Here is a 24895-nt window from a genome sequence, read left to right as displayed (position 1 = left end):
CCAAATGTTATTGCCAGGCTTCTTATTATTCAGAGCATTAGGCCTTTCAACACTAATGAAATAAGAATAAAATTCTCAAGTTTGTGCTATTACAAAACTGCCAGTGTTTTATTGTATCTATAATAAAATTTTTAAGTAGATTACAATGATTTTTCCCAAAATAATACATATAATTTTAATGGAATTTAATAAAAATCCCAACAAGTGGTACTAGTGTCAGGATAGGAAAAGAGATTAATGGTATGAAATAAAAGTCTAGAAAGAGACCCAATTATATCAATAGTGTGTGATAAAACATTAAATTTGTGGGAAAAGGATCAATTATTGAATAAATAGCATTAGAATAAGTAGATAGTTATTCTATTTTAAACTATTACTTCTTAATATGCAAAAGTATATAAACCAGTGTAACCCCCCCGCCCTGCCCTGAGCTATCACCCGGGCCTAATAACCTCAACTCATGGCCAATCTGTCCTATCTACAAATTAAATCTGTCCTCCCCATATTGTTTTGAAACAAAGTAGATAGTTGTTTTAAAAAGCAAAACTGTTTTGATCCCTACCTTACACCTTATAGCAAAATTAATCTTAGGCAAGTTAGATTTTTAAAGTAAAAATATAATCATAAAACAATTCTAAGTAATGTACACTATTATGAAAACTTGGTATGGGAAGACTCTCCTCAGCATAACAAAGAAGGCCAAAACAACAAAAGAAAAGTCTGATAGGTCTAACTACTTAAAAATTTTAAACTTTTATATATCAAAAACATAAAAAATAAAAATATCTAGCATTTAAAAATGAATATATGTATATATGGATACATTAATAGCTAATATATAAATGGATATATTCATACATATAAACATAATATATGTGCCTATATACAGAGAGGGGAGAGAGAGAGCACAAGAGAGCAATAGCAAACTTGTAAATTAATACAAAAGACCTGAATAACGTAATAGGAAAAAATATCATAAAGAACCAATTCTTCCCAAAAGAAATTCAAATGTCAATAAACACATGGGAATATTCAACTATCTCAGTAATTACATAAAGGCAAAGTAAAATAGTGAAATGCCATTAAACCTGATAAATATTGAAAAATAATAACCATTGTTGGTATGGGTATGGGAAACTGGTGCTTTTATATGCTATTGTGGGGAGTGTAAATTGCTTAAAAATTTCAAGGAAGTGAATTAACAGTTTCCATACAACGTCTAATATTCCACTGGTTTTATCAAGTCTTTCAGCATTTAATACACATAATAATTGTTAATTATGCAAATGTGTGAAATCCATGATAGTGTTCGTTGTTTCTTTTTGGTTTAATTAACAACAAGGTTAATATTTGTTCAAGAAAGAGACAGGAAATATATACCACAATCTTATCAGTGGCAATTATGGGCTTTTGAGATTTCAAGTGATTTAAATTAGTTTTCTAATTTAAATTAGAATGTGTGCCCATATGTTTTGATTAGAAGCCCTATTCGGAAACAACAGGCATACATCTCTAGGTATAGTCCTGAGAGCTATTTTCAGCAGCACAGTGGGTTTCCTGGTAGCTAAAAAGAGCAAAGCATGTTTAAAGAGGTGCAATGTCTTCATGGATCAGTGAGCAAATTCTCATCAGTGTCAGTAATTTCTGGTCCTCATTTAACACTGCACTAAACCACCATCTAATGAGCCTTTGTGATAAAACATGGCAGTTATTTCTCAGACTCCACAATGGAATCTGAATCCTATTTCTAAAGAACAGTAAAAGAATTAATTAAGATTCCCTCTTCATTAATCTCATAAGGTTGTAGACTTTTTTTTTCCTAAGCTAACATAAATATATTTAGTACCAGGCTGGAAGAATTTACAAATAGAATTAGTGGTGAAAAGTTTAATATAACTTGCAGAAAGTTAGGCCTAAATTTCAATGACATACTCGTAATTCAAATAGTAATGTGAAGAAAGTACAAATTCAGTTTCAATGAGAATGGACTTTATGTCCCATGGCTTCTGATGTAAAGAAAATTCTACTTTAATTAAGAAAAAGTCAACACTCGAAAGAAAGTGCTTTAGATTCTTGAAGCACCTTGGAAGGGCTTCTTTTCCTACTGCACTATGCGGTGCCCAATAAACAATTAAGAGGCACCATTAGGTGGATTTAAGAATTTAGGTCTGGAGCTCCTACACTTACTGTCTGACATCCTGTAACCTACTCTCTGTGACTCAGTTATCTGATTCATAAAATAAGGATAATCACAGCAAATTCATATGGGTTTTCCAAGGACTAAATAAGTTAATGAGCATATTTAATATGTGACATCTAAGAAGAACAAGCCATTTTTAAAAAGGTGCTGACAAGTATTCAATAAATAAATAATCAATAAAATGAAAATGTAAGATTGATAACTTATACATAAAAACATACTGATTCTTTTTAACATTTTCCAGATATGACAAGGTTCCCAGGCATGCAATAAAATATTTCAAAGAAAAATAACATGTATAAAAATAGGACAACTTGGGTAGCACAGCATATAATGAGGATTAATTAAGTGATAAATAATATTTGAGCAATTGGTGTTCAGAGGCAAGAGTAGTAATTACGGCTTCTTAGAGAGCAGGGGGTTAGAATAAGCCCCAGAAACAGAAATAGGATTTAGTTTGCAAGAAAGAAAGTAGAAGTACAAGATGTTTTACTAAAATTTGTAGCTGAAGCAAACCAAATTTTATCATCCAGTATTATATATTATTTTTTTCTGACTATTCTTTCCCCTCCCCCATGGAAATCCATTTATAATATAAATCGATTTTTGTTTTGTTTTGTTACTGAATTGGCGGATGCTTGTATCTCCCTTCCTTAAAAAAAAAAAGAAAAGAAAAAATCGTATGAAAAATTTCAAACATACACACACATAGAAAAATAGTATAATGAACCCCCATATTTCTTATCTCATGTTCAAACTGGTTATCAATATTCTGACTCTTGTTCCAAATGGCATATTGATTTGCATGTAACTTCAAACTCTGGGCTCTTTGTTCTGACCAACTTAAAATATGTAGTTCAGAAGTATCTGTGAAAATGGGACTTCTCTTTTTATTGTGCAGGACATCCCAAAGAGGACTTCTGGACTTCACTTATTCCTTCCTGGAATAAGGAAGGATTAAGGGATTTTGTTAAAAAAAGAGATTTTGTTAAAAAAGGAAAATGAAAACAAAGAATAATAATGCACATAGAGCAAAATGCACAAATCAAAAGTACACAGCTTCATTAGTGAGCACAAGTAGATGCGCCCACTTGAAGAAACAGGCCATAACCCAGATCCTCGCCTATGCTGTTTCAGCAGTTACTCCTTCCACGTGTCATTACTATTTTGACCTCTCCCATTGATCAGTTTTGTCTGTTTCTGAGTTCATGCATACATATATACATACATACATACATACATACATACATGTAGTGCACATTCTTCTGTGTCTGCTTGACATGAACACTATGTTCAAGGGAAGCATTCATATTATTTTTATTTATGTACTATGCATATTTTTCTGTAGTATAAATATACGAATATGTATTTATCTACTCTACTATAGGTGGATATTTGAGTTATTTCTAACTTTTCAATGTTGTGAATAAGTTATTATTACAAACATATCTGTCTTTGGGAGCTACTCATTGCTATTGGGTACAATATATTGGGTCATAGAGAATGAATGTTCAGTCTTGATAAATTTGGCAAAAGAGTTTTTCTAAGGAGATACACAAACTTATATCCCACCAGTAGTGTATACGTGTTCAACTTGTTCCACATCCTTAAAATTGTCATTAAAAAAAAAAAAAATTAGGTATTCTGATGGGTGTGTAGCTGTAGCTGTATCTAATTTGAACTTCATATGCAATTTTCCAGTGACCGATGAGGTAATGAGATGAACACCTTCCCCTACGACTGTTAACTATTTGGATAGCCTCTTTTGTGAAGTGCCTGGTCAAATTCGTTGCCCAAAGTTTAAAGAGGTTTTCTGTTTTTGTTTAATTGATTTGTAGGACCTACATCGATATTTTGGACATGAATTCTATGTCTATCCTGAATATGGGCCTTGAACTTGAACTCCAACTCGGTTTGCTTAGAACCGTGACACTACTAAGAGCATTACTTAGCCTTTGATCACAGTTATTAGCAAATGCCTCTGGTGGAGAAGGGCTCTTGTCTCTGTGTTTCCTTCCCCAGGAAATCTTGGTGCTGTAGCGCTTGGCATTACTGTTACTCTTAATCCTAATTTTCATCTCTTTAGCTTTATGAAACTGCTGAAAGCTCCAGGTTACCACATTCTGCTCAGCCTCTCAGCCCATGACACTTAAAGAATGACAAGGATCTTGGAATGAAAAGTGAAAAAACAAATTCCAAGTTTACCTGAAGGTATTTCCCTTCCCCGTGAGATCTTATGTAGTACCCTGTCCCTGGCTGTCTTGATTGCTCTCCAATGCCTTCAGACAGCTGTTTATTTTGTTAGTATTATTATTTTATTATAGCTGTTTTAGAGCAATAATTGGTTTGATATAAGCTATTCTGTAATGACTGGGAGCTGAACTCATAATCTGTGTTTTGTTTCTGAAATTAAAGTAGAATTTTGTGAGTGTAAAAATATTGGAAGGGGGCAGAAAATCCATAATTTTTTATCAGATTCTTGAAAACTCTATGACATTAAAAAAAAATAAAAATTACTGCTGTAGATATTTAAAGTGGATCATTATAATCTTACAAACCAAATATATACGATCAATATGTATATTGAGTTCTGAGTATACCCCTCCAAAATATGCCACTCTGACAAAAGGATTATTTTGAATTAAAGGCAATTAAAAAGAAACAGACACAAGAAAAAAACTCTCTGCCCTCTCTGTCTCCACCAGGAGAGCAAGATGATTCTTAACCACCAGGGACAACTTTAGACTCTTATCATCCTAAAGACAGAACCAGAAAAATCTGCATAACAAACTTTACTAATTAGCTCTTACCTTCCATTAATTTTCTCAGTTTACCACCCCTAAGAGCTGAAACCCTTTTTCCTCTGTCTTGTCACTTCTCTAAAAATGTATTGTTCTTTGTTCATATACGATATACGCCTAAATTCTAACCACCCATTTGAGAACTCATCACTGAGTTTCGCACGTGCACGCATAACACACGTGTTAATGAACTATGATTGTTTTCTCTTGTTAATCTGTTTTTTGTCAGTTTATTTTGAAGGCCCAGCCACTGAACCTAAGAGGGTACAAGAACTTTTTCTTTCCTTACAGTGTTGGTGATTCAGATGGGATACCTGGGACATCCCACTTACCCTGCAGGTTACAGCTAAATCTTGGGACAACTGACAAAGTTAGCAAAAAGCAAGAATTCTTACCAAAATCAGCCTCCCAGATTTCTGTCTACAGGGTCTGGTCAAGAAAGGGTGGAATGTTAATTTAAATCCAAATTTAGATTAACAAGAGAAAACATTTTTGTGAACTACTTCTTTGGGTGTAGTTTTGGCTATTTGCTATTGATTTGTTTCTCTCTCCACAATTTCCCTTTGTCTCTGTCTTTTGTCTCATTTGTCAAGAGGGGGAGAGTGAAAGCGTAAAACACAGACATAAATCCTATAAGCCTGTTATTTGAGCTGGCCTCACGTACTGGTGGGTTTGCAGTTCTCCCTAGACCAGTCTGTTTAAACAAACTTTGTTGGAGGTCACGATTTTAAGAAAAATGGATGAGATTACTTTTCTGTCTTGTTTTGGGTCTTGAGAGGTTGTCTTGGATCCAGAGAAAGCATACTCTCTGTTTTTTCTGCTTGCTGGGAGACACAGGTTATGGGGCCTGCATCTGCAGGTGACCATCCATCCGGCTGGGAACCCAAGACACATCCCTACTCATTGTGCCATTACAAGGAGATTTGTCTGAATAAGGGTCCTCAGCTCATAAGGGAATGAATGATGACCTTCATAAGGCAATGAAGGTCATCATTCCCTTCATTGCCTTGTCAGTGCTGGGACAAATCTTATCCTGTATCACCTACCTGTTCTCATAGATCAGCAGGTCTGTGATTGAAGGTGGCTCATTTTTGTGGGAGACCGAGTTTCCTTCCTGCCTGTGACAATGAAGGTCTTTGCTTTCTTTTGCTGACTTTGGAAGTGACCTTTTAGGATAGTGAGGGCTACATCATCTGCATCCGCTCCAGGAAACCTCTTGTGTCCATGGTAAAAATTGACTCTAAGCCTAGAATTTTGTCTCTGGGTTTTCCCATAAAAAGTCATCTTGGTTTGAACCACATTTGGAATGGGTATATTTTTGGAGATCGTACCCCCTGAAGTCCTGACAATGGATTTTTGATTTGGAAAATATTTAAAATGATTTTTAGAGAGCTCTCATACTAAACAAATGTCCTATTGGTTCTTATGGGCAGATCAAATTAAAAGAAGAAGAAGAAGAGAGCGAGAGCGAGAGCGAGAGCGAGAGCGAGAGCGAGAGCGAGAGAGCGAGAGCGAGAGCGAGAGAGAGAGAGAGAGAGAGAGAGAGAGAGAGAGAGAGAGAGGAAACAGGAGAGCTCCTTTCCTGGCCATTAAAAAGATTAGGAAGTGGAGATCAGATTTATAACAGAAGTTAAGAATTGCAAAAAACACTCAGGCCATTGTGAGACTTAAGTAAATACTGACAGCCAGGAAATAGCTTTAGCAAAGTTCCTTGGAACACACAGCAATCCTGGGTTTACTGTTCCTTAGTTTATGACCAGGTCCCAAAAGTTTCAGGCCTTCCCATACAAAGCTCTTTACGAATGTATTTTCAATTCCCCACCACAAAGAATTCATTGGACTGTCTACACTTAAGGAAAATAAAAACCTCAATAGTAATTGCCCTAGATTTGGGATAACAAGGAAATATGCCTCTCAACTCAGAAAAAAAAACAAAACAAAACAAACCAGATCCTTTCTCTGTCCCTTTGATATATAATTCTTGCCATGTCCGTAAAATGTAAACTTTCAAGGAGACAATTCCCGGCTAAAGCAAACACTTAAAACTACCTGAAATTGAAGAAAAAAATTAAAAAAAGACAAAAGAGGTTTGGTGGGGGAGGGGAATAAAACAAAAACTCTTACTTGGTATTTCTAAAGGGCACTTAGTCCAAATTTTAGTCCACAGTCTTCATAAGATTACATATTAGGGCAAATGAAATCTTAAAAGTCTTCTCAATAAATACTGGCCAAAAGCTTTAGCCCTCATTGAACAGCTAAGTTGTTCCATCTGCCAGAAATACAATTTATTTTTTTCTTTACCTGTTGAATAATCTACCTAGAAAAACAAATTATGTGTCTTATCAGAATAATTTTCTATGTTTCATGTTGTCTTTATCGAGTCGGGTTTTTGATTAGTTACTCAAGAAAATCAAGTTTGCTCAATATTGAAAGAGCTAAAGTTTTTTTGTTTGTTTGGTTGGTTTTCTTTCCAAGTATGTTATTATATTAGCATTTTAACTCTTTTATTGTTATTTTTGTTAAATAGATAACCAGGTATTGTCTCATAGTGATTAGTGATTTTTGACAAGCTTCTAATTCTAAATTTTGACAACATCAAACTCAAAATGAAGTCTTTTTGAACTCAAACTGACTTTAAGATATCTCTAAGAGCCCTTGGAAAAACCTCAGAGAATTTGTTCTTTCACCTTGTAAAAAGATATTAAACTGATTAGTTTTATTTGATATATTAAATTACATGGTAAGCATTGTCAAATAAGAAGTCATGTTTAAAAATAAATGAACAACAACAAAAAACAGAAACAAACTCAGACACAGAACATTGTGATGGCTGCCAGATGGAAGGAGTGTTGGGGGACTGGGTGAAAAAGGTGAAGGGATTAAGAAGTACAAATTGGTAGTTACAAAATTGTCAGAGGGATGTAAAGTATAATATAATATTGTATGTCAACTTTCATTGAAAAAGTAAAAAAATAAAGTGGAAATACTGAACACAAGATCTGAAAGCAGAAAAAGTGATGCTTAACCTTTCTTAGGTTATATTTGTATGAGTATATGTTGTCGATAAAAGTATTTCAAAAATCTTATGAAATTCCTAGAAATTTGTCAATGTCCCTACTACTGTCCATATGTCCTGATATAATGTTATCAGTCATAATGCTAGTTATTATCTTAAAATGTTGTGTCACAGAAATAACTAAATTTCTTTGTCAATTGTATTATAATGAACTCTCATCAGATCTTTAACCATGACTGTTTTAAGTCTTTTGTGACTTACAGACTGTTACTGTTTTACTTTGATTCTTCTCTGAAAAATTTGCAATCAGTTATATATAGTCCAAAAGTGTTTGTCTTCAAAGAGATTGATGAAAAAATCTCTGACAAGTACTCTGGAATACAAATTTCTGGTAACTTTTATGATCATGCCATTGGACTGGTTAAGAATTTCCAGAACTCTAATGGAAAAACTGATGGATTCATAAAACTGCTAACCCAACATGGAGCAGAACGAAAATTAATTACATGAGACCAAATGAACAGATGAGGATGATTATACTTTTTATGACTTTTTGTTTGAATCATTACTGGTTCTTTAATGTTTTGCTTTCCAGATTTAAGGAACCCTTTTCTCTCTTTGTTTTCTGAAGCTGTCTATATGGCTTATAGCAAACTGGTAGATTATACTTTTATAAACAAAAATGAAACATTTATTTTTCTCCCCACCTAATCCCTACAGAATTTGGAAAACTCTTATTGACTATCCTTATTTTCATGGTGTTATAGTTATTTGCATAAATTCAATAAGAATCTCTTCGCCTTCCAATAGGACACAGGTGAAAATATTGGTTATATTACCAAGGCTTTGATTGGAATGTCATATTTGAGAGTGACGTGCACAAAATCAGATATGACCAGACAGATTTAAGGAAGTGAATTGACTTTATAGAGCCAATGCTTACAAGTCTGCTTGAAAAAACTGATTTTGTTTTCAGGGTTCCCAGATTTATAGGTGGGTCAGAAAGGTCACTCCCTGTCAGGCTGAGGAATCTTAAAATATTTCAGAGACCTCAGCAAGAGAGCAATTTACCAAATCTGTAGATATTGAAGGAAAAGTCTAAGGGGAAGTTCATGGCTTGACTTCCCAGACCTGAGAGGCTTTTAAAAGTCTAGCCTGAGATTCGTCATTAAAAATTCCAGTGACGCAGACTTAGGAAAAAAAAAAAAAAGAGCCTATATGGTCAATCACCATTCTGGCTGCACTCATGTAAATAATCGGGCCAGATAATTTAATGAGACTAGATTTATTTGTAAACAAATTAGCCTCACTTTGGTTATGTTTGACAGAATTGGGGGTGATGGTAGGAAGAAATTCTGTTTCAATGAAAAATTATAACCCACCCTTTTGTATGTTCATTACTTTTGAGCTATTTTCATCTCTTTGTAAACTAGATCTTATATTTTTATGCATTTTGTCAGTAATTAAGGTTTCCAGTTTTTCTCTCACGCCCTTGCCCTGCATCACTGAGAATTACAACTATCTGAAAAAGCCCTAGAAGATGAAGCTGGAAGCTCCCATGCGCTACTCTGAACAATAACCACGTCTGTGACACTGATGTATATGCCATCGGCAGAGACATTCACACTACAAAACAGGACATTAGTGGATTGCCACTACTTGTTCTCATTCCACCATTGAAGGATGTTTGAAACCCAACATCTAGAAATCTGACTGACTGCTCAAAAACTGGTTTTATAATTTGTTCTATTAAAGTTTGTTTTTCTTTTGTTTACACAGAAATGCCCTTCATTAAATGTCCGAATGCTCACACCACACAGAGGCCTAACTTAAGGAGCTGCCCTATTCCCAATGGTACCACTGCCTCCAGAAATGAGACACGCTGTTTATCTGGACTGAACTACTCACAGGACGGAGAGACTGATTCAGGAAGATATGGAGCAATTTGCTTACATTTGCTCTTTGCTGCTTGTTCCAATCTGTTTTTCTCCTTTACAGGTCTCTTATCTCAGCTTCTAACTCAGGTCTGTCTCCCAAGCTACCAACAATGAGTTTTAATATATGAGGCTTTTTAAAATTTCAAATGGGGAAGTGAAGGAGTTCAGAGTACGCCACCCCAATATATCACACCCTGACATGAGGATTATTTTGAGTTAAAGGCAATTGAAAAGAAGACACACACACACACACACACACACACACACACACACACACACACACTTTTCTGTCATCCCGCTCTCTACCAGGATGAGAAGAGTGACTATTAATCATTGGAGACAACTCTAGACTCTTATCACCCCAGAGACAGCAGGGAGAGAAATCTACATACCAAACCTTATTAAAACAACCCTTATCTTCCATTTTCCCTATATATTTATCTTTCCACAGCCTACCATCCTTAAGAGCCTACACCTCTTTTCCTTTGTCTTGTCACTTCTCTAAAGAAGTATTGTTCTTTGTTCAGATGTTATGTAAACGCCAAGTTCTAACCATCCCTTTGAGTTATTCATCATTGAGTTCTTCCATGTGTGTGCATATTACACAGGTTAATAAGATTGTTTTCTTTTGTTAATCTGTTTTTATCAGACTAATTTCCAGAGCCTCAATAGGAGAAAGGAGTAGCAGAGTGGGGAAGTTTTTTCCTCCCCTATAATACCAAACACAATTTATCAAGTATACTGAAATCAAGTTAAAATATTTAAACATCCCAGGTGATGTTCACACTAACTGGAGAAATGCACAGTAGTTTGAGGTGTTGGTATATTAAGATGAACGCTGAAAGTTGAGATATAATATTTGTAAACATATACTAGTGCATTATAATTTACCCTTTCAGAAACATTCCCTCAGATACCTAACAACCCAGAGAAGGGGCAGGTATTTAATGCGTTTAACAACAACAACAACAACAAAATGACCTGCCACACAAGGGGGAGAGTGGGGAGAGATAGGAAAAGGAAGGAGGAGAGAGAGAGGGAATGCATTTCTTAAACTTCTTTACATATGGGTAAGAATGTCTAATCACGAAATTGACAGATCATAGAATTTCTCCCTTCATATGGAGAAGATGCTCCTTTTGCAACTACATCGTGAAGCTTGCAGTCATATGGTAGAAGGAAGAAATGACACAGGGAAATAAGAGAAAAGCCTGCCCCTTGCTACTTGGGGGTGGGGGGAGAGTGGAAAACACAGTGATAAACGTGGCAGAGTGTCAGACTCCTGAGCCCTTGCTTCTTTAGTTGAAGCTGCAGGTGTGTTACAGACGTTTAAGGCAACAATGAGAGCAGAGGTGCCTTCAGAAAAGAATATAGTGTGGGGTAAACTCTTTCCAACAGGGAGATTTCACAGACAGGTCACTAGGTGGGGAAGGATGGCCGGGCATAGAGTGTACACAGCCTCACGGCTCTTTCAGTGCCCACATGCAGGAATGCTGATTAAGAGCCAGGGGGCCACGTTGGAGAGCATGGCAAAGGCTCGACATGAATATGAGACCGAGCTAGCTGTGGATCCCCAGGCCTTGATCTAGAAATGAGAAGTGAGACCATGGAGGTACCATTCTCTCTACTCAGCAGCATGTCCCATTAGAAAGCCCAGAGATGGGCCTGGATGGGTCATTTCTTTGTAGACTTCTGATGGCACAAACCCAAGGATCACTGGGGGCCCCGAAGGACCCCTCTTTGCCAATGTACTAGATCCCCTAACCCTCTCATAGCCCAAACACCATCTTAGGAAGGATCAAAATAAGAAAGAAAAAGAAAAAACTGTTGAAATGAAATAAGTTTTGAAAAGAAACAGTTAAATCTAGAGAAACTAAATCATTCGCTCAGGCTATGTTTGGACCAACTTCAGCATGTTTCTACTTTCTACTATTTACTTAGCGTGGAGAGGCTAGTGAAAGAGATAAGAGCTATTTTACAGAATAATGACACCATATTTTTATGGCACATCTGAAGATACCGTGTGTAAATACATGATGCCACTGCAGTATTAACCACACAGCTCACTGCACCATCACACCTACAGCTACTGCTAAAACAATAGCATACCGAGTCTGTAAACCCGTAGCAAGCAACAACACTCACTTTTCAGGACCATTTGAAAATATTTTGCTTTGGGGTGAGTTTGGAGAGAATGAAATCCCCTTGTTGGCTAAAAGAAGAGGAACTTGGACAGATTTCAAGATAATTACGGTGGTCTACCAGCTCTCAGACGTTAACAGCTACTGTTTTAATCACTAAGGAGATAGTCAGTTTCTATAATCTGGAAGATGGACCAAAAAACCTGGACTTGGTTTTCCTTTGATTTTTAAATCAGTTCACTGGAGAAGAACTGTCCTCTATCTTACTACTGCCACCCTGCAAGCTGCTGATAACCTGTGGCAGAGAGGGAGCTCTGCTCTATCACCACGACACACACGCACAGAGGAGAGAGCACATCGAATCTGATGGTTATTAACAAACACAACCATAATGCAGACCTCAGAAATCATGTCTGGGCACTCTAATTGGCTGTGCCCACGTGACGCCCAGCAGACAAATACATAAATAGGAACGGTAGCTGCCTTCTGGGCATATTTGGAGTGCGGCTCCTCAAACAATTTGCAAACCCCTTTATGGTTTTTCAAAATCCTCTGTGTTCCTGAAATTAATGTTCTGATTTAATGGACATTATGTTGGTCTTGCAATATAGTTCTTTGCCATTACTTTGTGATTCATGATTTCTCACTTGATGTAATTGCATGAATGGCACCGGAGGCTTGGCAGGGCTGGAATCAGAAAACACTTGGTTCATAAGAACTATGAGATCTAATGATATCTAAATGTCTCTGCATAAGAAATATTTTAAAACAACAGACAATCCAGCAGAGGTACTTAGTCTATTACAGTTGTATTCAAGGCAAATGTATTTTCTAGTGGATTAAAAATCTCAGAGGAAGAATAAGGGAATGCTTATAAATTTTTGACTAAATTAATAATAGAGCACTCAGTTAAAGAAGTATGATTCTTACGATTATTAGCAATGTATTCCAGCATTTCTAAGGCATAATGCCCTTAAACATTTTGTATGTACCTCTACTATAGCACATAATATGTTATATTGACATTACTTATTTAATACATAGTTTTCCGTAGGTAAATGTAGGCGTGTCTTGAACAGGGACATTTTAAAAAATCTTATTATGATGCTGGCATTCAATTAATGCTATTGATTGAGAACTAGTAATCCTTTGCTTTGTAGGAATGGAAGCCTTAAAGATGAATCAAATTAGAATATTATTGAATAATTTTAACAGCTTATTAGGATGAAATGTTTTAGGATAAATAGTATATAGTATTTCTTATATTGAGTCTAGAGTGGAGTGAATGGAAAAAGAGAGTACCAGTTATAATAAAAGACGTAAGAGGTCATTCTGATTCCCTACCCAAAATCTTTAAATCAGATATATAATGACAGACACTATAGTGAACACATATCAGCGTCTCTACAGACATCCCTCTTTAATCCTTTGCAGCCTCCTCCCTCATCCTGCCCCATCACTGCAAGGTAACACCGAGAGGAGGAAGGAAGAATGGAGCAGTAAATGCCCACTTAGCTAAGAGAAGTCAGGAGAAGGAGACTGTTGGATTAATAGGCTACTTTTGTTCTAAAGAGCAGGTTTTATTTTAGAGGAACAACAGCAAATTACGTTTCTAAAAGCATTTGTGTTCCAATTTCATCATCTAAACAGATTATACATTTTAGTGTCCTCCTTAACCTAATAAAAGCAGAAACATGTTTTCAAAGTTATCCTTTCATGACCCCAGTTGTGGCTCACCACAGGACCTATCTGGCTGCGGAAGATGCAATACAATACTGAACTACATCAAAATATCTTCACTTTATTCAACACTGTATTTCCCAAAATTGTAAAGAAGATGCAAGAATGCCTGAAATGTGTGAAGCCCTGATCTAATTTGCCACTTGCAACTGCTTAAATTCAGTTAAAAAAATATCGAACTCTGCTGTTTTTCAATCACTTACTATCAATAACCTATAAAAAGGCTGGAAACTTGAAAGAAAAAGTAAATATTAAAAAAAGCTCTTCTGGGGAAGGTGTCTACAGGCATTCAGAATGGTCCATAGAGTGGAGGCTGTCCTATAACATAGCCTCTAATGATACCAGGCTGTCCCGAACCCTTGGTAATAGAATTGTTTACCTTTACACCTAGAAGGTTGGGAAAGCAACAAAATCCGCACGTGGTATGTGTGCAGACTAACTTCGTGGAGTTCGTGCTGTAAGACCAAAAGATCTAAAATGAGGCTGTCTAAACAAAACAACATGTCAGTAGGGCCTATGGTGGGTCCCCATGCGCTAAATGTGTCCGTGACAGGACCAAGCGTGCTTTTCTTACTGAGGAGCAGAAAATCACTGTGAACGTGTGGAAGGCACAAGCACAGAGTCAGAAAGCTAAATAAAAAAAAATGAAGCTTTTTTGAGTAATACAAACAATTAAAAGGCAAACAAAACAAGGAAAACCCACTATTCCCTGCCCTCCAAGAGTTGGTTTTCCACAATGTATTATGAAAGGCTAGGAACTTGAAAGACACAGATATTAAAATCTAATTTCTGCCCTCTATGAGCAGAAGAGAGAGAAAGCCACAATTATGATAAAATACAATAAGCAATATGATAAAATAGCCCAAAGTATTATAGCATTAGGGGAGAATGAATAGCTTCCAATTCAGCTAAATTCCTTCTTTTCTCAGCAGTGCATCAAATGGCCAACTACTATAGCCTGTGTAAAATATTTCCTATTCTTCGGGGCTCTAACTGAGAGGTTATCAACTCATACTAAGCATCAGTATCCATTGAGGATATACCTATGTCCAGACTGCTCAGGCTAGAGAGAAATCTAGATATTTCTAGAGATTTAATTTTCCTGGGGTGGAGACAGAGCATCAACATTTAAAGGGGAAAAAAATTTCCCCAACCGATTTCACTGTGTAGTTAAGGCTGAGAACCATTTCTTTCTCCAGGTTTTCCGGGTAATTATGCAAAATTTAAAAAGAGAATAGGTGAGGACAATAGTTTCTTTCTATAAAATTACATTTTAAGAGAGGAAAGAATTGAAAAGAGGGTCCTGAAACCAAAATTGGGGCCATAGGTTAAACAAATTCAGCACAGGACATGTGACATTAACAGAGAAAGGCAAAGTCAGGCTGCAAACTAAATTCATTCTCTGAAGACTTATTAGTAGGCAAAGAAAGTCAATGACCAATGTAAAAACAAATGATTTAAGCCCCTCCATTGCCATTCTATCTGGGGGCAAACTGTCAAAGACTATTTAGTGCTTTGTCCTGTTACCACAAATTTATCACCATCTGTTTCCTTTGTATGTTCCTCTCTGCTGAAAGGAAATGCTTTCTACTATATTATTAGGTTTCCTACTATACACATTCCATCCTGTAGTTCGAATGTCAGAGTTTTGCAGGTAAAAAGGAGCATGTCTGCCCTCCAAATGTCTCCCCAACTCTCACTACTTGTTAACTTCCATAGCACCGCTAATTTTCAACTTCTGGGATTTCCCTGAAACATGTTGAAATGAGAAAAAAGGACTATGTTACAGCTCATGAGCATATGCACCTCCTGACTCAGGCTATTTTTGTTTCTTCACCTCTATCAGGACACCTGTAATGATTTTAAGAGAGCTCTTATTAGAACATCTGGTTTCAGTTGCTCTGTTCTCTGGAGAAAATACACTTATTACAGAAGCTGAAGATATCTGTGCTTGATTTTCAAAGGTGAGTTTTTTTCTCCCCTGAATAACTGCAACAAGATTTTTGTCTGAAGATATTGATGCAAAGAGAGAAAATCCTGGCCTGATTCATCATTCCAATGGCACTTTAAAATTCAGTTTCTCATCAGAGACGTAATGCTAATGGAGCGAACATGGGTCTGGGGAACCCAGAGTGTGAATACAATCTATTGATACCATTGCAGTTTGATTTGTCCTTGGATAGACTTGAACTTTTCCTTAATCGAGTTTTCACATCTATAATTGGGCAATTTTCCTTCTTATTCCATTGAGATAATTTGGGTATGTTCTTCTTGCCAGGGAGCTAAGCCAGGTAATATCTGAATGGCCCCTTCTACAACTCAATGCTGTGCCATACAAGAGTGATTGCACACATGCCAATATAATGCTGAGAACTCAAAAATAATGAACTCAGAAACAAATCAATGAACAAAATGAATATTTTACCAAAAAGATTGAAATAAAAAAAAAAAAGAATAAAATAGAAATTCTGGAAATGAAGAACTCAATAAAAGAAATGAAGAATGAAACAGCCAGCTTAGGAAATAGAGCTGACCAGATGGAGGAAAGAATTAGTGATATCAAAGATAGAAATCTGGAAATGACACAGATGGAAGAAGAGAGACTTGAGAGTTAAAAGAAACAAAAGAACTCTACAAGAACTTTCTGACTCCATCAGAAAGAGCAACATAAGAATAATGGGTATCAGGGCTTTTATATATTGATTTTCGAAGGACAATTTGGAAAGGTAAGTGTCTCATAGGGCAATAGGAGCAGATTTTTGTTATTGTTCACAAGGGAACACCTTACTTGACTTCTCTTAACATTTTTCAGTAAAGTACTACAGGGACTCTAAGTTAATTTTACTGATTAAGAATGCACTTGAATGAAGTAAACTTATCAAGCATGCTGCTTGATATTTCTTCCAAAACATTTTAGGACCTGCAAAAAATTAATTTCAATGTTTGTAATTCCTGAAGTCATATTCCATATGAAAAAAAATGCTGTTATATACAAATCAGAAATGCGATTTAGCTCAAAGAGATTCAGGTGAGTCAGAAAAAGAAAGGCAGCATGAAGAACAGATTAACTGATCAATTAATGCACATTCATTGATTAACTGAAAGCAATGCCTTATTGCTCCAATTGTTCTGTCACTTTGTACAGATGCTGATGATCAAAATAAAAGTAAAGTTGCTTTTTAAAAATTGATTGATGTTGTAGGGGTGGAAAAAATAATTTTCCTCCCACTTTTCTAAATTAGTCTGGCTGGACTAATAGCCAAATTACCATGAAACAGATTAACAGGAGAAAATGACCAAATTTATTATGTAGGTACATATGGGGGTTCCATAAAAATATGAGACCTGAGGACTCATTGAGCAGTTGAGGCTTATACATTGTTCTGGACCAAAGAGAGGGAGAAAGGGGTCTAGAAATTCAAATGGAAAGTATGCAATTCACTGGTAGATGAGAAAGAGCAAACGTGATAAACAATTATCTTGCAGGGGCACCCAGAAACAATGGGACATAGATGGGGATCTAACAGACAGACCTGCTTGACTCCTCCCTGTCTGCCACACATAATTCATATATACTGAGGTGAGTATGATGGAGTGAATATGCTAGGATTCTCTTCCTGAAGCAGGCTTTTCTATCTGAATTCCTTTAGAGATGTCAAGTCTTCTGTTTCTTAAAAGGAACCAGTTTAAAATAATCAGTATCCTGAAAGGCATATTTTGGGGTGGCAAACTCGGGCCCCCCTCAGTATATCACTATTAATATAGTCTCATCTTTCCGTTTTATAAATGAGTATCCCAAGACACAAAGAAGGAACATTTTCAATGTAATTGAGATACTCTTATTACCGGTATTTGAATTTTAGTCTCTTGATTTTAATTTAACCATCTTCCTGTGATACAAGTTCTTCTAGTACCAGGCCGTTTGTTAAATATTGTGGTGGGGTGAATAGGGTGCAGAAGGTGGTGAAAGTATCATATATCATAAAAAAACAGAGGGAGAGATTTTATAATTGCCTTTGAAGTTATTAAGATTTCATATTCACTGACACCAAAGTGCCATCAATTTCACAAGCTGTTTATACGACCAAGTAGTTGCCTGTTCAAGAGAAGAATGCTTACTGTCTGAGGAGAGGAGGAAAACAGGAGAGAAAAGACGAGGACATAGGGAAAGTCCCTGTGTACATTAAGTCTGGTGCTCCTGGAACACTAGAATAATATTCGATAATAGAATGAGAGGTAAGATTTTTGTTGATGTGTTCTAAAGCAATTTTTCCTTACAAACTGTGTATGTGGAGTTTAAAGACAGGTACCATCATACATGAGCAGCAAGGGGATTGCCACTTATGGGGTATAAGATTATTTAGCGATTAACTATATATGTTTCAAGGGGCAACAACAAAACAAAGAGATATACTGCTTTATTTCATATATATCCTAGACATTTAAAATGTGAACTCCTGTTTTTAAAACATTTGGAAAGCCATGACAGTCAAGTTATAATAATGATAATAATGACTATTCCATTGGTGCGTGTTCCTTTGTTCTTTGTACGTGGGGATAGAGCTCTCTATAGGTATTCTGCAATGAGTGAGATAATTGAGTATGCCTACAGATTGCTTTATTAAACGTTAAGGTGATTTGGAGCAAGTCATTGTTCATTTTATAAAAATGTATTTCCGAAGCTGTGTGAACAGAATGATAATCTAGTTAAGCAGATACAAAGCTGGTTGAACCACTGTATAAAGAGTATGAAATTAGTGGATCAGTTTCACCTGGCAAGGAGACCCCTGTGGATGTGCCAGACAGCTCTGTACTCAGCCATGGCTTCCTGAACATTATTATGAATGACTTGTATGAAGACATAAAGGCAAACCTGTCATATTTGTAGATCTCACATAGCTTAAAACAGCATCAGGGACCTAAAGCAAATTGATTGGCTGAAAGTAACAAAAGTATTATCAGTGTTCTGAGAGAGTCCATATCCAGGCTTAAGCCAAGATTGTAGACTCAGCATTTGCCAATCCAGTCCTTGGTATAAAAAGAACAAAGGTAATAATAACAATGCCAACTTTATTTTAGTCTTACTATGTGCAGGTGCTCTTCTATGTGTTTACCTGTACATTTAATCCTTAAAACAGGGCTATGAGATACTGTCATTCCCATTTTACAAATGAAAAACCAAGTCAAAGAGAAGAAGTAAAGTTACCTTCTGTAAGTCACAGAACTAGTAAGTAGAGAGAGGGTGAGAATAGAGCATAGGCCATCTAATTCAAGAAGCACTATGTCATAAATTGTGCACTTAGGTTTCAAAAAACAATCCATAGCATAGGTTGCTAGGGCAGACACTGTTTAGCAGCCCATAGTGAAAGAGAGTTCAACGGGAGGCATCAGTGTTGCCAGAATGGGTAATGGAATCTCCAGCAGCATTTGTGGAAGACATTTATCTAGAACTAGAGAGATAACATTCCTGTTCTTCCATATGGTGTCATCCTGCTTTAAATTCATTTGTAATCTAATTTTATGCTCTTTACATTGCTTGCATTAAATCGACACCAATAAAGGTACTTAACTCATTAATGAAGAAACAATAACATAAAACAAAATATAACATAATTTGAGCTCAATACACAACACTTTGAAATAATTTGAGCAATTAATTCAAAAAATCAAGTTGATGAAGTCACCAATCTACATAAAGTGAAATTGAAGCCTGTGACAGTCTATTCATTTCTTTTTCAATCATATTAATGTACAATTACTGCATCAACTGAATGAACTGGGGAAATCTTTATGTTTCCCAAATAACCAGACCTTCTTTCAGCATTCAATTCATATGATCACATGGTCCCTAATTTTTCTTTTCTTTTCAGTTGAATGCTATTGGCTCAGTTATGTGAAGAAAAAAGGAATTGGAGCTACATTTAGTTGACTTCAATCTACTCTGAATATTCCAGATTAACAATTTTATTAGATTTTAGTTTTGAATTTTAAATTCAGGACTGGATTGCTGAATTCTCTGTAATTTACTCTTTAAGAATATTATTTAAATGCTAAATGCCCTTGTAAATTGTTTACTTTATACAGTATTACTTAACAAGCTTACATTTAAGCTTATAAATATAAACAAAGCTTATATCTTATGGCATCAGATTTGAAATTTATATGCTTTCTCTAATATTCTAAGGATTGATGGGAACTTGAATTCTGTGAAAAAATAATTTTGTAAGCAAATTCAAAAAGATTCAGGAAGTAAAAAGAAATTTAAGGTTCAATCCTTTTAACTAGAATTTGTACTGCATTCATTTTGCTACTCTTTTATATATCCTTATTTTTATAAACTCATGTGGCCAATTATTTATACCACAGAAGACAGCTCAAACATAGAGTTCAGATCACTCGTCTAATGTACAGAAACTTCGTCTCTTGAACTGTACCGGCGTCAGGCTGTTTTCCCTTCAATCTTTCCCCCACCCCAAGATAAGCTAACAGTCATGATCATTACATTTCTGCCAGGTTATTGGAACTGATTATTTTTGAAGCCCATTCCCTTATATAATGAACGTCAGAAACTATACATTAAGTGAAAAATTAAGTACAATAGTCTATTTTTAAACATGAAGATAATACTAATTACAATTCTCCAGATAAACACACATAATTATAGTAATTACAATTCAACAATAACTCACTGGTACTTACTATTATAAACTCATAAACTATTATTCAGTACCCTATAAAATTCAAAATCTAATTGAAAGTGCTACTTTAGCATAATTCCCACAAGCCATCATTCTTTAATATTCTAGAATGAATTAGGTTTTGGTTGAGCTATTAATTGATACTGACAAGTAATAACCACTGGAATGAAACTGCAATTATGAGTGGCAATTAATCACATTTGCTGTCATCTCTGGTGTCAAACAAAATTCAATAATATTCTAAATAGTTTTTAAAAGTTTATATCTTTTATGTTTTAATTCACTTAATGGAAACCAAAAGCAGTTTCCTGAGATAATCAAGTGACATCCAAAGTGCATTTATGGAAAACATGAATATTGTATTTTCTTAGTTTAAAAATCTTTGTCTTTCTTTTCTTTCTTTCTTTCTTTCTTTCTTTCTTTCTTTCTTTCTTTCTTTCTTTCTTTCTTTCTTTCTTTCTTTCTTTTTTCCTTTCTTTCATTCTTTCTCTTTTTTTATGAATTTACTTTTAGGATAAATCTGTGTCTTTGCAGACTAGGAAAAGCTCTTCATCTCACCTCCCACCTGTCTTATCTCAGCACATCTTTTTGACTCATAGATCAGCTTTGGACATAGCAGAAATTGCAAATGTGAAAGAAATTCTTGGGAGCAGGAACTTGAATAAGCATCATTAAGGATTTGAGATAATCTGAGAGGGAAATTTTAGAAGCTTCAATTCATCAATGTCTCTTTGAATCAGGGCAAGGAGGCAGCAGGATTTAATTTCCTTTCCCTCATTATTTCTAATTAACAGGCAACTAGCAATATTCTTTCCCTCTAACCTAAGGCGTCTGCGCACCAGCATCATTCACCAACCAACTAGGTCTGTGCAAAAGTCACAGAAGGGCTCCTTTGGCCTCAAGGCTGTGACCGTAAGACTGAAACGTATAAATATACTTGCTATAAACAGAGCTATGCTACCTACCAGATGATCACATCAAGGACGGCATTAACAACAAAAGATCCAACCCAGATAGAAGCACTCTGCAAAGTGGAAGTTGTGACCTAAATAGGTAGATGTGTAGCAGATATTCAGGCAGATTCACAGGCTTTACTTAAATATTCATGTATCTCAACTCCTGATTGGTTGGTGAGACATAACTATAAAGAGAAAGTCTTGTTTCATTTTACATGCTTATAGTTTGTGGCAAGTTTAATGTACTGGGATAGTTAATCCTTAATAAACTAAGAAAGGAGATCTTTCAAGTCTGAAAAATGTTTTCTGGGTCTTCCATAAAGCTGAATATGTCAAAAACTTAAAAATAAAAAAAGAATATATGCTCTGTAATTAAGAATTTGAATAGACATAGCAAAGTTAATTATTTAGAAATATTTCTAAAGATATAGCATTTGTGTATTTTCATGGAATGTTTTTAAAGTGAAGGAACTTACTAGCAAGCAGACACTTAAAGAAAGAACATTATACTTACTGCCTATACTTAATGTAAATGAGTGAGCTTCATTTTAATTATTCTGTTTTTCCTTTTGTTTCTACTAATTGTATATATGTTTATTATTATTATTATTATTATTATTATTATTTACAGTTTGGTTTTATTATGTTGATTGTCCAAATTAAATATTTCTCTTATTTCTTTTATTTTTATTTTTTATGTTCATTATTGAATTATAAGATTTATAATAACATAACGAGATCATGGTCAAAACTTAGATTCCACACTTTTTCCAAGTTGCATCAGTATGATTTCTTTCTTGTTATTTATGGTTCTGACACAACTAGGTTATGATATCTTTTTATTTGTTTCTTTCAAAAGTTGTTTAAGTTCTACTAATTTTGTATTCTTCTCTTTCTCTTCTTCCTTGTCTCCTATTGTATTCATAACTGTAATTTTGTAAAATTTTAAGTGTCTGAATTACTCAATTAGCAGGTCAATTACTTTCAGTTGTTTGGGGTTATATGGTTTGGTTTATTCATGCTGGCAGGTATACTGCAAAGAATACCTTAAATTCAGAAGTGTCATGGGAGGAGTACTGGAATTCTTATGGTTAATTAGAACTGCTAGTTGCTCTTGATCTTCAAAAAGTCCAGCGTAAAAAATCTTGTTCAATAGTTTGGAACTTTGGGGTTTTAACTGAATCTTTATCCCAGTACTTCATCAGAGATCGTGTGCTTCTAGAGGAAACTTTGCAGCACACCTCTGTGTGAGGTGCATTGGTTAAGATCCTCATGAGATTTTCTTCATTCCTAACTAAGTACCAATCCTGCCTTTGTCTGCTTTTTGCCCTTCTATCAGAAACACGAATACCCAAGGAGGATAATACCTTCCATTTGCTCTCTCCAGGCCTATCAAACGTCTGGCTGTCAGAGTGATATTTAATAGAGAGAGTTAAGGGAAATCCTCTTCTTAGGTGCTCTGAGCTCCAGTCTTGTGTCAGGTTACATGACTAGAAGGGTGCACATCTAAATGACATGAGATTTCCCCACTACAGAATTACTGGTATAGAATTACACTTCAATGTAAATGCAGAGACATTCAGTGAGAGCAGATACAAGGAATGAGTATATAAAGAATTCGTCTGTGTTTTCTGTTAGGGTCCTGTGTGCTGTGTTGTTTAAAGGGTACTGTGAAGATCCCCTTTCCCCCATGGTAAATTGCTCTTACAATGTGATACCCGAAAGAAATGTATCTCTTGAAGAAATAGAATGCTTCTTTTCACCAGAAAGAGAATTATGCAACTTTACAGTTTCCAAAATAGTTTTAAAAGAAAATTATTGTGGAGGATGTTATTATGTATAAAAAGTAAAAACGTCTATGCCTGTAGAAAGTAAACTTGTTAAACAATTGAACTAAGATTCAAAAATTGAACAGGTTTATTTTTAACTGTAGGATGTCTTCAAGACTTTTATTTAGTAATGTGTACTGTGAGTCTCCAAGAAAGAGAGTTAATAGCCACATTTCCCAAGCCTACTGGAAGATAAAATCCTTGTTTTCAGGCCACTATTAAAATCTCTATAAATAATTAAAGAACTAAATAAAAATCTAAAAAAAAAATCATTTTGAATGCTAGGATGTAATTTTTTTTTGCATACCTTTTTTGACAACTGCAAAGAAAAACAAAACTAAATATACCATTCAGAGAAGAGTATCCAAAATACCTGTTTAGTTAATATAATTCCTCCACTACGTTAAAATTATAGCACTCATTATTATCCATTAACTATCTTGGAAGCAAATAAGGTATAAATGCATGAAGCTTTAAAAACATTTATAGCATTATTGAAAACACTACAAAGAAACATGCATAGTGACAGATTTTTTTCAAAAATCAATTTAATCATCACACTCACTATCATTTCACTTTGTTTAATTAAAAAATAATCCTTTTGTTCAAATGATACAGAGAGCTTAATACATCCTTGAGATGGTCTTGGATTATTAAAACCAAATAAAAATTCTATGCATAATAAAAGACAACTCCTATATTGAAATCAAAGGATTACCTTCATTTGAACACTATTTGAAAAATAATCAGCTATTAACATCTACAGTATTACAGATTAATTCTATTTCTTATATTTTCAAATTTTAAAACACAACTTCCTAATCACCAAAGCTACTGTCTTAATATTAATTTAATATAGCCACACTCTCCTCAGTATCAGAAAAAGAAAAAGAAAAATATATATTTGGATCCTCTGCAAGGAGGGGAACATAATTTCACTTTAATTCAGCTTCTTCACAAGTGCTTTCTCAAGCCTTTGTCCACATAAATCACCAAGAGCTTATTAAAAATGTCAATTCTCTGGGCCATCTCCCAGAGATTGATTCAATAGGAATGCATGAGGCCCTAGAATATCCATCTTTAAGAAATAACTCAGGTGATTCAGATCATGGTCCATGGTCCAATACTCAAAAATTATAGTTGAAAAGCATGTTTCCAGGACAGACCAATTTTCATTGTATTTAAACTCAATTTCCCTCCCACTCCTAGAAGGCTTAGCCATTGGCACTGCCTGGGAAAGGACTTATGGGTCACTCAGAACTTCAGCATAGAAATGCCCACCCTTCCTTACTTCATAACTCTTTCTAACTGCCATACCATCCATATTCAAGCCAGTAGACATGTGGGGTCTAGTTCCAGCAATGCTATTGACAGGTTATAAGGCCCAATTAGCAAACCCCACAACTTCACTAAACCTCACGTATTTCATGTAGTAGTAGACTGGATTACATTATTCCAAAATCACAGTCAGCTTCAAAGTTCTGTGAATGAGGTGTAGACCTTGAGTTTTCTTTACATTTTCTCTCCATGTTATTTTATTTAAGCCATGTGTTTTCAAAATGAGCTTTAAAGGCAGC

The 24895-nt window shown here is 35.2% G+C and overlaps 1 protein-coding gene and 1 pseudogene across 13 annotated transcripts in view; one reads left to right on the top strand and one right to left on the bottom strand.

Annotated features, from left to right (window-relative positions):
- The window catches only part of B3GALT1 (beta-1,3-galactosyltransferase 1), a 520641-nt gene that overhangs the window by 252655 nt on the left and 243091 nt on the right, over nt 1-24895 (bottom strand). The window lies entirely within an intron of this gene.
- Nucleotides 11561-14473, top strand: LOC141567914 (large ribosomal subunit protein eL34-like; annotated as a pseudogene).

This window comes from Rhinolophus sinicus, linkage group LG01, assembly GCF_036562045.2.
Source record: "Rhinolophus sinicus isolate RSC01 linkage group LG01, ASM3656204v1, whole genome shotgun sequence".
In the NCBI taxonomy this organism is placed as follows: domain Eukaryota; kingdom Metazoa; phylum Chordata; class Mammalia; order Chiroptera; family Rhinolophidae; genus Rhinolophus; species Rhinolophus sinicus.
This window is presented reverse-complemented; position numbering and strand designations above follow the sequence as displayed.